We start from the raw sequence: 12,748 nt of genomic DNA, 5'->3' as shown, positions 1-12,748 counted from the left end.
AAACTATGCACGTATTTCAGCATGTGGCTGAATTTTTTTACTTTTGATGTAAACATGTATTTATGAGTGAAGGAAGCTAGTTGTTGACCAGGATTGCCCTTGCTGTAGGGTGATGCAACCCCAGTGAAATCTCCTGTGATGGGGTTTGTGTAACTAGGACATCAGCTCCTCACACAGGCCACCAAAACAATAGACCTGAAAAGTTAGGAGATCAAAGGAGGCCAATAAATATACTCACCCAGGATAGGAGTGAGGACATCAGGATTTGTGTGACCCTGTTTAGCGGAGTTTCTGTTTATACTTGTTGGTGCACCCTTCTTTGAAACTTTGGGCTAAGCTCCCACTGGAGACATGAGTAAACCCCTGTGAATCCTGTGGAAAGTCAAACAGTGGCTTAGCTGCTGGCCAAGGACAGATGGCCTGCATTTCTCAGTGGTGTAACATGTATCTTCTCCTTTGGTTGAAGATATTAATGGAGTAGGTCAAAAAGGAGTGGATATTACTAGGTAGGATGAAGTAGGATATCTGGACTGAGAAAATGTAATGCTAGAAAATGGAAGAGGAAGTCTGGAAAGAAGACAATCACAAGTTTCAGGATTTAAACTTTGGTGGAATTATATCCACGGGGATACCTAAAGTTTGGGGTTCTTTTTCTTTTTTTAATATTGTTGTTTTTGTTTGTTTGTTTGTTTGTTTTCCAACCTGATCATCCCATCTGTGACAAGATAATTACAGACAAGGTGGACAACAAAGCTGATTCAGCATAGTAGCCTGTGCTGCCTCCCCAGGGCTTGAGGGCTCAGACACAGCATCCTGTGAAAGCAACTTCAAGCCTATTACTAAGCATAAGGTGAGCAACATAAGTTGATCATATGCATAGTCCACAGTAACTGTGAGATAAATTACATTAGTTTAAATGCCAGTGAAGGAAGTTTAGCTGATGTATGTAAACTCATTAAACTAATTCTAGCACTATAGGAAAAGGTGGTGATTTCAGTCAGCTGAAATAGAATGGGGAGTCCTCGCTGCATGAGACAAAAGAGAACACCACACATGGCTCCTTGGGCCAAGAGACAGTAGGGGATGTCCTGCCTTTTAGATGGGAAAATGTGCAGTTTTTCCCCTCTGTAGCACCTCTGTTTGTCCAAAGCAATAAACATTGTAAGACTCAAGGGACTGGACTGGCATAGGAAATTACACCTCATGCTCCAGTTTCATTCCTCACAGAAAAAGATGTTTTCAAATACAGCTGACAGAAATAACTTCAGTCAAATAATAAGCTGCAAGATGTGTTATTCCATGAAGAATAATCCAAGAACAATATTCCATGAAGAATAAAGCCATGTCCTCCTTCAGTCAGACTTTTCTTTTGCTGAAAGGCTAGTTAGCTTGTTCAGTTTTGTTATGTTTTAAATGGATTACAGTACTTTGCATTGAGAGCAGTACTATTTTTCCATTAGAAAATTAGGAAGAAAAACATTTCTATTGTTTGCAGTAGCAGTTTTCAGTGAAGTTAAACCAGTTAACTGTGTTAATATGTAGACTTGCCTTAGATATTAAAAATAAACAGTATGAGGTCTTCAAGTGTCAAACATACTGCCAACAAAGACATCTTTGCTTTATTCTGAAATTTTAGCACACTAATGGCAGTCCTAACCTCATAGAAAGAGCCCGAGTGCTGCGAACTAAATACTTGCTCACCATTTAATTGATGATTTTCAAGGCTGTAGAACTGAACAGGCAGTTTAGAAAATAAAGTCTTTCTTCCTTTTTTTTTTTTTTAGTTGACAAGTGTACTGATAGCCAGTTCGATTTGATCTGACACAGATGGCCATCTCAGTTGGCAATCATTCACCAAAATACATGTCATCTTTGGTTAATGACCTAGCCTCATTAATAATCTTGCGATGGCTTCTCCACACTGTATATGACATGTGGCTTTGAACTTCTTGCAATAACCCTCTTACATTTTTAAATCCCAGACTGCAAAATGCCTGGCTCCAAAGCATCATTTCTTCCTTATAAACATGCACCAGCTGCCAAATGAGCCTCCTGTGATGCTCCCCTCATCTTAGCCCTGGGGACTGGTAAGAAGGGACATGTAAAATGCCATGGAAGGAGACCTCTGCCCTCTATTTCTATACGTTATACTTTGCCAAGACAGAGCCTAAAGGGACTGGAGCCACTGGCCTGAGCTGGAGGGATGCTACCTTGCAGGACTCTGCTGGGTAAGCAGATCTCTTTGCATTCAACCATTTTTAAGAGATCTTAAAAGGCCTTATATTTGTTTCCATCATTTGTTTGTTGAAGAAAACAAATAGACCATAAACGGTGACCATCCGTTCTTCTCCATCACTAATTACACTAAAAAATGAAAAGACTGCTATTCAGCCTCCCTTGTTTCATCTGGTAGCTGCTGCAGCAGTGACTGATCTGGCTAATAGATGCTGTAGCCTGTTTTCTGCTACGGCCTATTACAATGTCACAGAGAGAAAATATAAACATCAGGCATGTGTCAAGTAATTTTTCTCACAAAAGAACATATTAGTACGAAGCAATGAGAAGCTCTGGGACTTCCTAACCTGGATGTGGCATACCTTTCCCTCAGCTGATGTTGTTTTGCCATTGTGGAGAAATGCCCTCTGGGAGCAGCTGCTATGTGACTGCTAACACTTGGCAGTCGTTCCTCTATGTGAGCAATGGGGAATCTCCATCACTGTGCAGCCATCTGAACCTCATTTCTATGAGATCCCAGAGGTCTTTGCAAGGTTTGTTTATTATTAGCCTCATTTATCTCTCTCATGACTGATTCTGAATATAAGGAAAGTGTACCCTATTAAAAATTCATGTGTTACTATCTAGGACACAGAGTTGAGTGTGGGGTAACCCATATTTCATCATCATACTATTAAATAACAAGAATTAATTTTACTTCACATCAACTAGCTAGCATGGCTGAACTAAATTTTAACATACATCAAAGAGCTGACATCTGTTAGATTAAAGATGTCATACCTGGATTCAGGATATCTTACTAAAAAGATCCGTGTGCTGTTTCTGACATCACAAATCACCTTGTTGTTCCTGCTAGGTGAACACTGCCACTTTGCAATACCTTCTGTTAACTGCTGATCACAACATGGCAACCCAAAGCTGGTGGTAGTAGATGACCAAGAAGTCCACCCTATGTTACTGTAATATGTATGAATATGCATGAGGGAAAATCCTTTGGAGGAGGTAGAGGATTGCGTATCTCATGGAGGAGTACCTATGAAATGGAGGTGTGGGTTCATCTGTGAGAAAAATCCCTGTGGCTAAAGATGTGATTTGGTGTCATGTTGCCCCACGAAACAGTACCAAACCAGGCACATTCCCACCTTTGTGTATTCATGTCCAGCTCATTGCTTGTGCTGAAAAACACTTTGGTAGACAGTTCTGTGCCGCAGATCAAAGTAGTGACATTGCACCTTCAAAGCTGGCATGCCATCAACCCAAAGATCCTGTGTAACCACCCTGCACACAAGGTGGGTGCCAAGATTTGGCAATGAGTTCTGCTGGTGTTGTCACCCCTGCCTGCCCCAGAACAACCCACAGTCCACAGTGCTCTGTTTTGCAGTGACAACCTTCATCAACTTTCTGGCAAACAAGAATGACCAGTGACAGAGTTTTTGAGCCCACTGTGCCACCAGTATATTGTTGCTGTTATTTAGTTTTGGGTTTGGTTGTTTTTTTTTTTCTTTTTTCCAAGAGGACCACTATAAAAACAAAGATAATTTAAAATGACAAAACAAAACATGAACAACAAAGCATGATTGACCTTTGCTGTGCCTTTTGCCATGATTCCTCACTAGAGCATACTATGGTGTTCGTGGTCATAGTGCTTTATTATTCTCGCTGCACAGTTTCTACTCTCTAGGCTTGAAAAACAGCAAAGCCAAGAAGCACAAACTTTAGTTAGAACTGATTAAACAACACTTTGGAAACAGCAAGTGCTTTCCTGGGTAATTCACAAACAGGAAAAAGAGACAAGGTCAATTCATTTTCTACAACTTGACTTACTGAGACTATGGTTTTCTCCTGAACTTTTCCTCTCACAGACCAACATTTGGGAGTGCTGACTGAGCACAGACCAAGGAGCTTTCTGTTCCTGTACCTTCCACACTCAACTTGCAGCCTGGTTGGCTGATTTTTAGTGGACTGACTAATGAGCTGTGGCAAATAAGTCAGGACACTGAGCATGAGGATTAGAGTTGTCCCTTCAAGTTTATAGGCTACACAAGCAGTACAATGACATCCAGAGGAGAAATCTTCTACGCTATGAGACTGTTTTGGTAGTGGGAAGAGCCCACTGCCACATCAATGGGAGGACTTAGAGACATGAATCATCTAGGAAGGACACAAGGACAACAGCCATCTGGGAGCATCTGCCATGGATCGGAAAAAAGTCTATATGTGAGTCAGCTCCCAAAAACAAATCCAGCCATAAAAATGGGTACTCACAAGTTTCCAAGAAGCAAGAGGAACAAGCAATTCTTCTAGGTGGTTGCGAGGGCTCACATCTCCTTTTGTGAACAAAACGAGGCACAGAGAGAGTAACCCCTGCAAAATGCCATAGACTTAAGTGCCACCAAAACAGACAGCACTCTGTGGTTAGCAACATCTGTAGGAGACAAGTTATTCAAGAGAATGCAAAGGTGTTTTTTCCAACTCATTCTACAGGCCCAAGCAAACAGTGTATCCCATCAAAACATCAATTTGGTTTTCTTTGGTTTCCTTCCATTGTTTTCTACTGATAAAGAGAAAAAACACCACCATTTCTCTTTCCCAGAAGTCTCCAAGGTAAAATTTATTTCATATTCACTCCATGAGATGACTGGATAGTTGATTCTCCCTTAGGACTGCTCAGCTTGCTCACTGCATTGCTCTCTCTCCTCTAGAATAATGAATCATGTATACCAGGACTTGCCTGCACTTGAAAGTTCTCACTGATTAAGGTAAGGCACAAATATAAAGTGCCATTACTGTTTCTTAAGAGCAGCTCAAGGGTCGAGTTAAGCAGGAACAATGCACTCTGATTTTGCAATCACACCAATACACATGGGGTGTTAATCAGGAATAGATGATTGGAAACAACTTGACACAGAGATGTGACATAGGTAAATCAACCCTACTAGTTGAAAACTCTCCAGCAAGGCTCTAGCTGCCTTTGCCAACAGTGGGAGAGCACTTCAGGCAAGCTCCTATGGATGATCTCAATCAATACTGTACATGTTGAAATCTGTACCATGATTTGCAATAGGTAAGCAGCCACTATCTTAGACCATTAATATTAGCTGAACCACCTGCTTTGCCACAGGCTGGCTGAGAATAAAGGCTGTCGGTTTTGCCTGGTGAGCAGTCAAACAAATGAAAAGGCATTTGACAAAATGTTCCAGCTGCAAATGAAAGCCCAGAGCTAGACAAGACTTGTCCATGGGAGACTGTGACAGGCAACAGTATTGCTGCTCAACCAAGGTGTTGTTAGGCAACAAAGCTACAAAGGAACATTTAGTGGGTTACAAATGCTCTCTTCACGTCTTCAACTTCGGCAAATTTTATCGAGTGGTGCTGCACTTATTCTGCAATTGTCGCTGCTCGGTAGTGACGCTTGACAAGCCATCTGGGAGGATCTATCATTTCATCACCTCACATTTGATTGGCACAGAAGTTCACTTCTTTGGACTCATGCTTGCCCGCTTTGTGCAATCGAGCACCAGGCACTCCCTGGATGTCCTTGAGCGCGATACCCCTGGAGGAAAAAGAACTGGGAAACTCAGAATTTGATTTTCCTCTGTATTTTTCATTCTCTTAACCTATGGCAAAAGCCTTTGAAAAATAATGACTATCTTATTAAGGAAAAGCATGAGGAAATGAGGTCTCTGGTCTATAATTTGTAAGGAAGAGTGGAAAATCACCCTACTCTCACCACAATTCAAGTGGCTGTGGGCATTGTTCATACTTTTAGGTGATCCGTGGGGCTTGCTGTGGATCTCCCCTGCAGCTGGCTGAAAGTAGTGATGTGAGAGCCGTTCTCATGCTGCAGCACACACGATGCTCCTCTGCATCTCACACCTGTGCCCAGACTGTCCTGAAGACCTGAGTACCCAGGAGGAAGCACAGGAGGGCACTGCAGAAAGGGGAATGCGTGAGGGGTGCAGTTACAGGGGAGAATAGAAGGATAAACTTCTTCTGAAATAATTTGCATTTCAGCATCTGAAGCTTGCTTGGAGCCTTGCAGTATCCAGGTTTGCCCCATCCCCTGATTTTGGGGCAGGTTCAGAACAAGCCCCTCCACCTGCTGGGGAGCTATGTCAGAATTTTCCAGATGAGAAAACATTACCTAAGGGTGTCTGGTGAAGATAATATTCTGTGAAGAAATACCAGCTTCAAGTGTGTACCACCAAGACTGCATTCCAGGGAGGATGGGTAAAGGTGGTGGGATACAACATGAAAACCATCCCAAATGGTATAACAGTTTTCTCTTCTATAGGATCATTATATGTTTTTTTTCTTTCAAAATAATCTTATCAATCCAACCCTGAGGCAGTTAAGATGGGGCTAAAAGTTGCAGCTGACCCATATCTGCAAAACAGGCTAAGAATAATATATTTCACTCCTGTCCTGAAGTCTATAACCCAGCCTGTGCCACAGCTTGCAATCAGCAACTTCAGCTCCATATGATAACTCTGGGAACTGAGAAGATTGGGTATCTTTGAAAATCAAGCCCAGAGGGATACCAGTGCCACAGACCCATGGAAACTTCCTGATGGTTGCATTTTGTATTTGGAGTTTCACTGACCTGGAAAAAACAAAACAAAACAAAACAAAAAACAATACACGGATAATGTATTCCATATATTCCTCAGGCGGCCTCCACATGGTCTTCTCCAGTACCCAGCTCAGTATTCCCAGATGCAGTGTATTCTTTTGCTCTAAATTTGTCTACCACTTATACTTCTCCAAAGATATAATGTGATTTGGAGCTCTACTTTTATGATCGTAAAGGATTTTGTTTTCCACTCCACTCTTTAGCAGGTGTATCCAGAGACTAAGCTCATTTTAGGAATGTGTCAGAGGCGCAGATCTAAAATGAGTTGCCAAAGTTGCTGACCTTTAAGTATACTCTTAAAGCTCCATCTCAGGGCCCCATAGGCCCAGGGACTTTCAAACGCAAGGTGTGTGCAGGTCAGTATCGACCCCAGGTTGGCCAAGCAAGGATCTGAGTCCACATGCTAGAGCCAAGAGCTGATTACACAGAAAATCATGGCAAATCTCTCCATGTCACCAGGCACCTTTTCCATACACTGAATGGAAATAGTCAAGGTAAGCATCTTCCTACTGACTGTGTTTCCTCCTACATCATGGGTTTTCTGATGATGAACAGGAGTTTGCATAGTTTGTGACATTTGGAGATCTCAGTGGAGCACAGTTACAGTTGTTGAGGTCTGTAAAGCTGCTGGGGAAAGTTGAACTGCAGAAAGATGGAAGAAATGGTGGCCAGGCAAGGCATATTGGATCCAGCACAGGGGACTTTTCTTCTTCCCAAGCCAGGAGTCAAGAGAGACCAACCACTGTCCACATGGATAATAGCTGTTTCTGTCCTTGTAGCTGGTATTTGGATGTCACTGGGCAAGAAGGGAGCAGGAGCTCACTGACAGCCTGGAGGAGGCTGTTTGTATGGCTGGTATATAACATGTGATTGATGGTTGAACTAAATGATCTTAGGTCTTTTCCAATCTTAATGATTCTATGATTCTATAATACCAAAGCAGCCTTTTTCTGCTAGCCCCCTCGGCACATGAGGGATTGGAATATTTGCTAACACTGAGTAACACAGGGAAGCTCCCAACGCTCCTCGGTGAAGTGGTGTCTCCCAGTCAGTCCTGGCACGGGTCAAACTGCCCAGTGGGAAGGGCATCTCTACTATCCCATATGCTGCCATAAGCCAGCCACAGCCATTTACTGGAATGTCTCTGGAGGAGGCACCTGTGTTGCACAACTCTGTGCGTTTCAGCTCCCACGTTCTCCTGCTTGGAAGTCTACAGGGGAACTCTGGCACAACAGGGGGAGAATGATCTGCCCTCACGTCCCTCAGTTGTCACAAGGAGCTCAGAGGAGATGTAAGTTTAGACAGGATGGATATCAGCAAGACCAATCACTGGCTTCCTTGTAACACCCCGCTCTGCTGCATCTAAGGTTGAATTAACTCTGAAACATAATGATGCCAAGTCTAGATGACAATACTAGCATTTCAGTGCTGATTGTGTTACATACTTAGGAGGCTGTGTGCAGAAGTCCATTGCAGCACATATCTTGAGGACTCTTCCCTCTATCTGGTCCCAAAGTAACATACACTGGCTTTTCAGTGCAAGAGAAACCTTGTGTGTTTATTTGGAAGTCTTTGCCCCAGTAAAACTTCAGAGAAAAAACTGACTCCTACTCCTTTTATACAGGCCAGCAAATGTTTATGTAATGATTGGTAACTAGATAATATTGTCTATTAACTGAAAACTGAAAACTGTTAAGAGTAAATATTTAAAAGAGAAAGTATTTCTTGTAGCTGCTCCCTTATCACATTGGAATTACAGAAATACATGAAAGAAGGATGGAAAGCTCCACAGGAGGTTACAATGTCCATAACTTTTCCATGTCACCCCTCAGAGATGTTCAGCCAACCTGCTTGTAGTGATATTTAAAGCTGGAAATGGAGGGTAGGCTTAGAAGAAACATACCTCTGACTGTAAAGAAAGTGGAGCAGTGAGAGGGACTGAGACAGTATAGAATCACCCATGGTATGAGCTCTGTTTCTGATGGCTGCCTGGGAGTCTGAATGCTCTTCTTGCCTTCTTCTGGAGCAGGGATGTTCTCTGGGAAGAGGAGTTGAATCTAATAGGCTGTTAAGCCTTGTACACATCTGTAATTGGGTAATACTCATCATATGTTAAGAATGACTACTATTTACTTATTCTCTGACTATTTGTTTTAATATGAAGTCATCAGTCTAGAAGGCTCCAAGTGGATGGTGTTGGGGAACCTAAGTGCAGAGCTACAAATTATTGGCAGGAAGCAAGGCATTGAGAAGGTAGAGGGGAAGAGGACAGAAGGCACAGAAAGCAGTACCTTAATTAGGAAATGTGACTTAACAGATTTCAAGGTGGTGAGGATTGAGAAACCTTGAGATACATAGAGATACCTGGCCAAGGTGATGCCAAAGCATCCCCAGGGTATGTAGTGAAAGCTACAAGCAAAATGTCACTCTAAAAATGGCAAATGGAAGGCTTTTAGCAACAGGCAAGTACAAAGCACTTCATCATTCTGAACTGTCTGGATAACATACCCCTCCTCTGCACCTCATAAATTGACACAGTTGTAGGGAGTGGTGCTTTGAGTGCATCCTGGTTACACTCAGAGTTTCTGGCCAGCCAGCTCTCAGCATACAGCAGTTGGTGGGAAGGTTTGGGCTATTATTTCCTAATTTCACTGAGTGTATGATATACTGCAGGTGAGGAAGATTAAAAAGGAAGGAACACCTAAATCTGCAAAGAATACAGCAGAGCTCCAAAGCCAGTAATTGCATCAGGTGCAAAACTAGAATTAATGATATTATAATTACTGAAATTAAATATACTACCATAATTTTTGACAGCCTCAAACATAGTGTGGTATCAAATAAAAGCAGGATGGCAGCTCTCTAATTTGTAAAGAAGTAGTGCTAGAATCGTTAAAGCTCACTTCAAGGATTTTATTCTGAAAGATACATGGACGAGAAAGTTTTTAGTGAACAGAGGATAAGTATTTATAAATGCCCAGTAAAACCATGCACACATGCATCTGTTAAGACAAACACAACAGCTTTTCTAAAATACAGATGTGGTACACAGAATAGTAAGCCCTACAGCAGCACCACTGAAATTAGGTCTGAAGGAGGGAGCTGTGAGAGGACCATTCTCTTTGGGATAGCACGCACCTCACTTCAGATATTGCAGGCACATGATTGTGCACACTGGCTGTGCTGCATCTTCCTCTAGTCAGAAATAGATACCACTCAGGGACAGCTGTGACAATGTGAACATGTATTTAGGATGCCTCGTGGTGAAGTGCTTTGTCTGCCCTACCAGTTTCCACGTAAGATCTTGCCATCTCCTGGAGAACATTTTCTCCAACGTGCCTGTCTGGTGCTTTGAGCTTCAATCCGTAAGGCTGTGATTTATCCTTTCAGTGCATCTTCACTTTCTTCTCCCACCTTTCCTCTCTCCTCCCAGTGTTTAGGACCTCCTTGCAAGTGGGATGGTATATTATTTTCCCCATTGCTAGGTTGGTAGTTTCCCAAGGAAAGGAAGCTTATGAGATAACACTGTCTGTGCAAGTGCCAGTTGGTCCCTCTCAAATAATTTTTGAGCCTCTGAGCTGATTTTGGTCAACCTTGACAGGGGATGGACATCTCAAAGGTTCGAGGATCCTACAAACAATGTGGACATAGGCAGAGGAGAAAGACCCTGGGAATTCATCCACTGTAAAACACAACTGTATAAGAGTCTCCATGTTTCCATGATTCTACTAGACACCAAAGAGTTCACAGAGGAGAAAGTCTTCACCACTGAATGCAATGGGAGATACAACTTCACAAATTCAGCACCTCGTGGAACTACTTGATGAATATGAGCACAAGCAAAATGCTCTTCTCACCTTCTTCTGGAGCACAAGGCCTCCAGTTACTGAGCAATGTGGAGTGATTCAGAAATGACAGACAGGCTGGCACAGCGAATTTTAAGCTAATTGCTTCTCCATCTCACATCAGCACTCATGTGGAAACCTGCCTGACTTCCCTCTGGTGCCTCTGTTTGCATGATCTAGCTCATATAAAGGAGAAGAGCAGAAATCTCAGACTGTGAGCTGATGCAAGTTGGACAAGTGCAGGATCATCACAAGTTGGCTGCGGCCCACAGAGCTGGCCTGTAAAGGGGCCATCATTTCTATGTACAGCTCAGTGCCTAGCTCACTTTTTTTTTTGCATTTGTCTGCATTAGAATTGCTAATGGCAATTTGTTTAGTGCAAGCATGAATCAGAGCATAAGCTAAAGACCAGCGATGTCTGTTGTGTGGGCTGGCTTTCATTTATTCCTGCTGTGACTTTTCCTAGAAAGTCAGCCACCTCGGGACTGCCCGACTAGTGACCCTGAACAGGCTCCTATGGCTGCTTTTTAGTGCCAGAAGTGGAGAAAAACAAACTATTCACACAGGTGGTGTTCAAAGAGAAGCTGAAATCACTCAGCTTATGGAAAAACCCAAACGACCCACAGCCAGCATTAAAATGGAGAAGAGGGAATTGTGCAACTTTGTGTGCTCAGTGAAATATTGATGTTTTCTTCTCCTCCTAAGCCTTTAAGTATTGATGTGCCAGATCTCTGGTTTAGGTGAAAAGAGCACACCTAAAGAAAAGAGAAGGAGGGAAATAGAAGGAACATTGGATGCACAGCAGAACGGGGAGCTGGCCAGCAATGGTTGACATATCTGGAGGTGGGCTGGCATCTCTGCAGGAAGAACACTGTGTCTTGTCCTTGACCACCTAGCCAAGGGCATGGGCTGTAATCCACAGATAGGGCTAAGTATGCTGCAACACTCTAAAAAATGAGACTCCTTCCGAGGGAAACATGAGCCACAACTCTCGTGCTTCCGGGGCCGGACGTCCTCTGTTATAGAGCAGAACTATGAAGCCACAGGGAAGTATCCGTTACCCACTGTTTAGGGCTGTCATTCCAAACCAGACATTTTTCTTCTGGTGAAAGCTAAAAGATAAAATAAGATCATCTTAAGTAATAACGCCTACCTCCTCACACAGCATTTTCCACCCACCAAAGATCTCCAAGTGCTACTCCCATATAATAGACAACAGAAGGAAGGGTGAAGGAGATCAAATAAAATGTCTTGGCAGCAGAACAAAACCAAGTCCTGCATCACAGGGCTAATAAAAAGGACAAGGGTGCCTATTAAGTCTCGATAAAAAGCAAAGCTTTGGACAATTTTCTGACTTCTTGGATCCTGAAAGGAGTGTTGCAACGCTAATGCTATCAGTGTTCTGTACTAACAAAATATGTTCTGAATTTTCTTTTCCCCTAAAAGCATCATTTAGGGGTTTCCTGGAAAATGGGAAAAGAAGTGGGGCAGTGGCTTTACAGGAATCGTTCCTTTGCAAAGAGGCAGCCAAAGGGCTGGAAAACTGCAAGTGTCCCAGAAGACCTCAGGAATGGACTCCTTTCACTGACAGGTCAAAACACAGTGCAGAAAGAAGCATCACTACCCAGCCATCAATTTACTGTAAAACATCCCCTAATTGAGAAACTACTACAAGGAGTTCTAACACTGTAGTGGGGGTGCGATTTGACCCTTGAGGAGATGCATTTGGCAGCTTTGAGTTTGCACCTGGCCAGTCCTGGAGGAAAACTTTCTGCAGCAAAGAGGTGGCTGAAGGAGGGAAAATGCTGGTTTTAAAAATTCTTATCAGTGACAGTGATGGAAGTCTTTTTTTTCTTCCTTTCTTCCCCTCCCTCTTTCTGGATTTCTTTTTTGTTTTGTTTTGATCCGTCCCTTAAGGAGGATCATTTTTGAATATTCAGTAGTTTCCAAAGCGCTATAAAAATTGATGGTATTAAAGTGGTATTAAGGGATGCACTGCCCATCCGCTCCTGAGTCTGCTGTGTCACAGCAAAAA

This window comes from Meleagris gallopavo, chromosome 3, assembly GCF_000146605.3.
Source record: "Meleagris gallopavo isolate NT-WF06-2002-E0010 breed Aviagen turkey brand Nicholas breeding stock chromosome 3, Turkey_5.1, whole genome shotgun sequence".
NCBI lineage: Eukaryota > Metazoa > Chordata > Aves > Galliformes > Phasianidae > Meleagris > Meleagris gallopavo.
Note: the sequence above shows the minus strand (reverse complement) of the source record.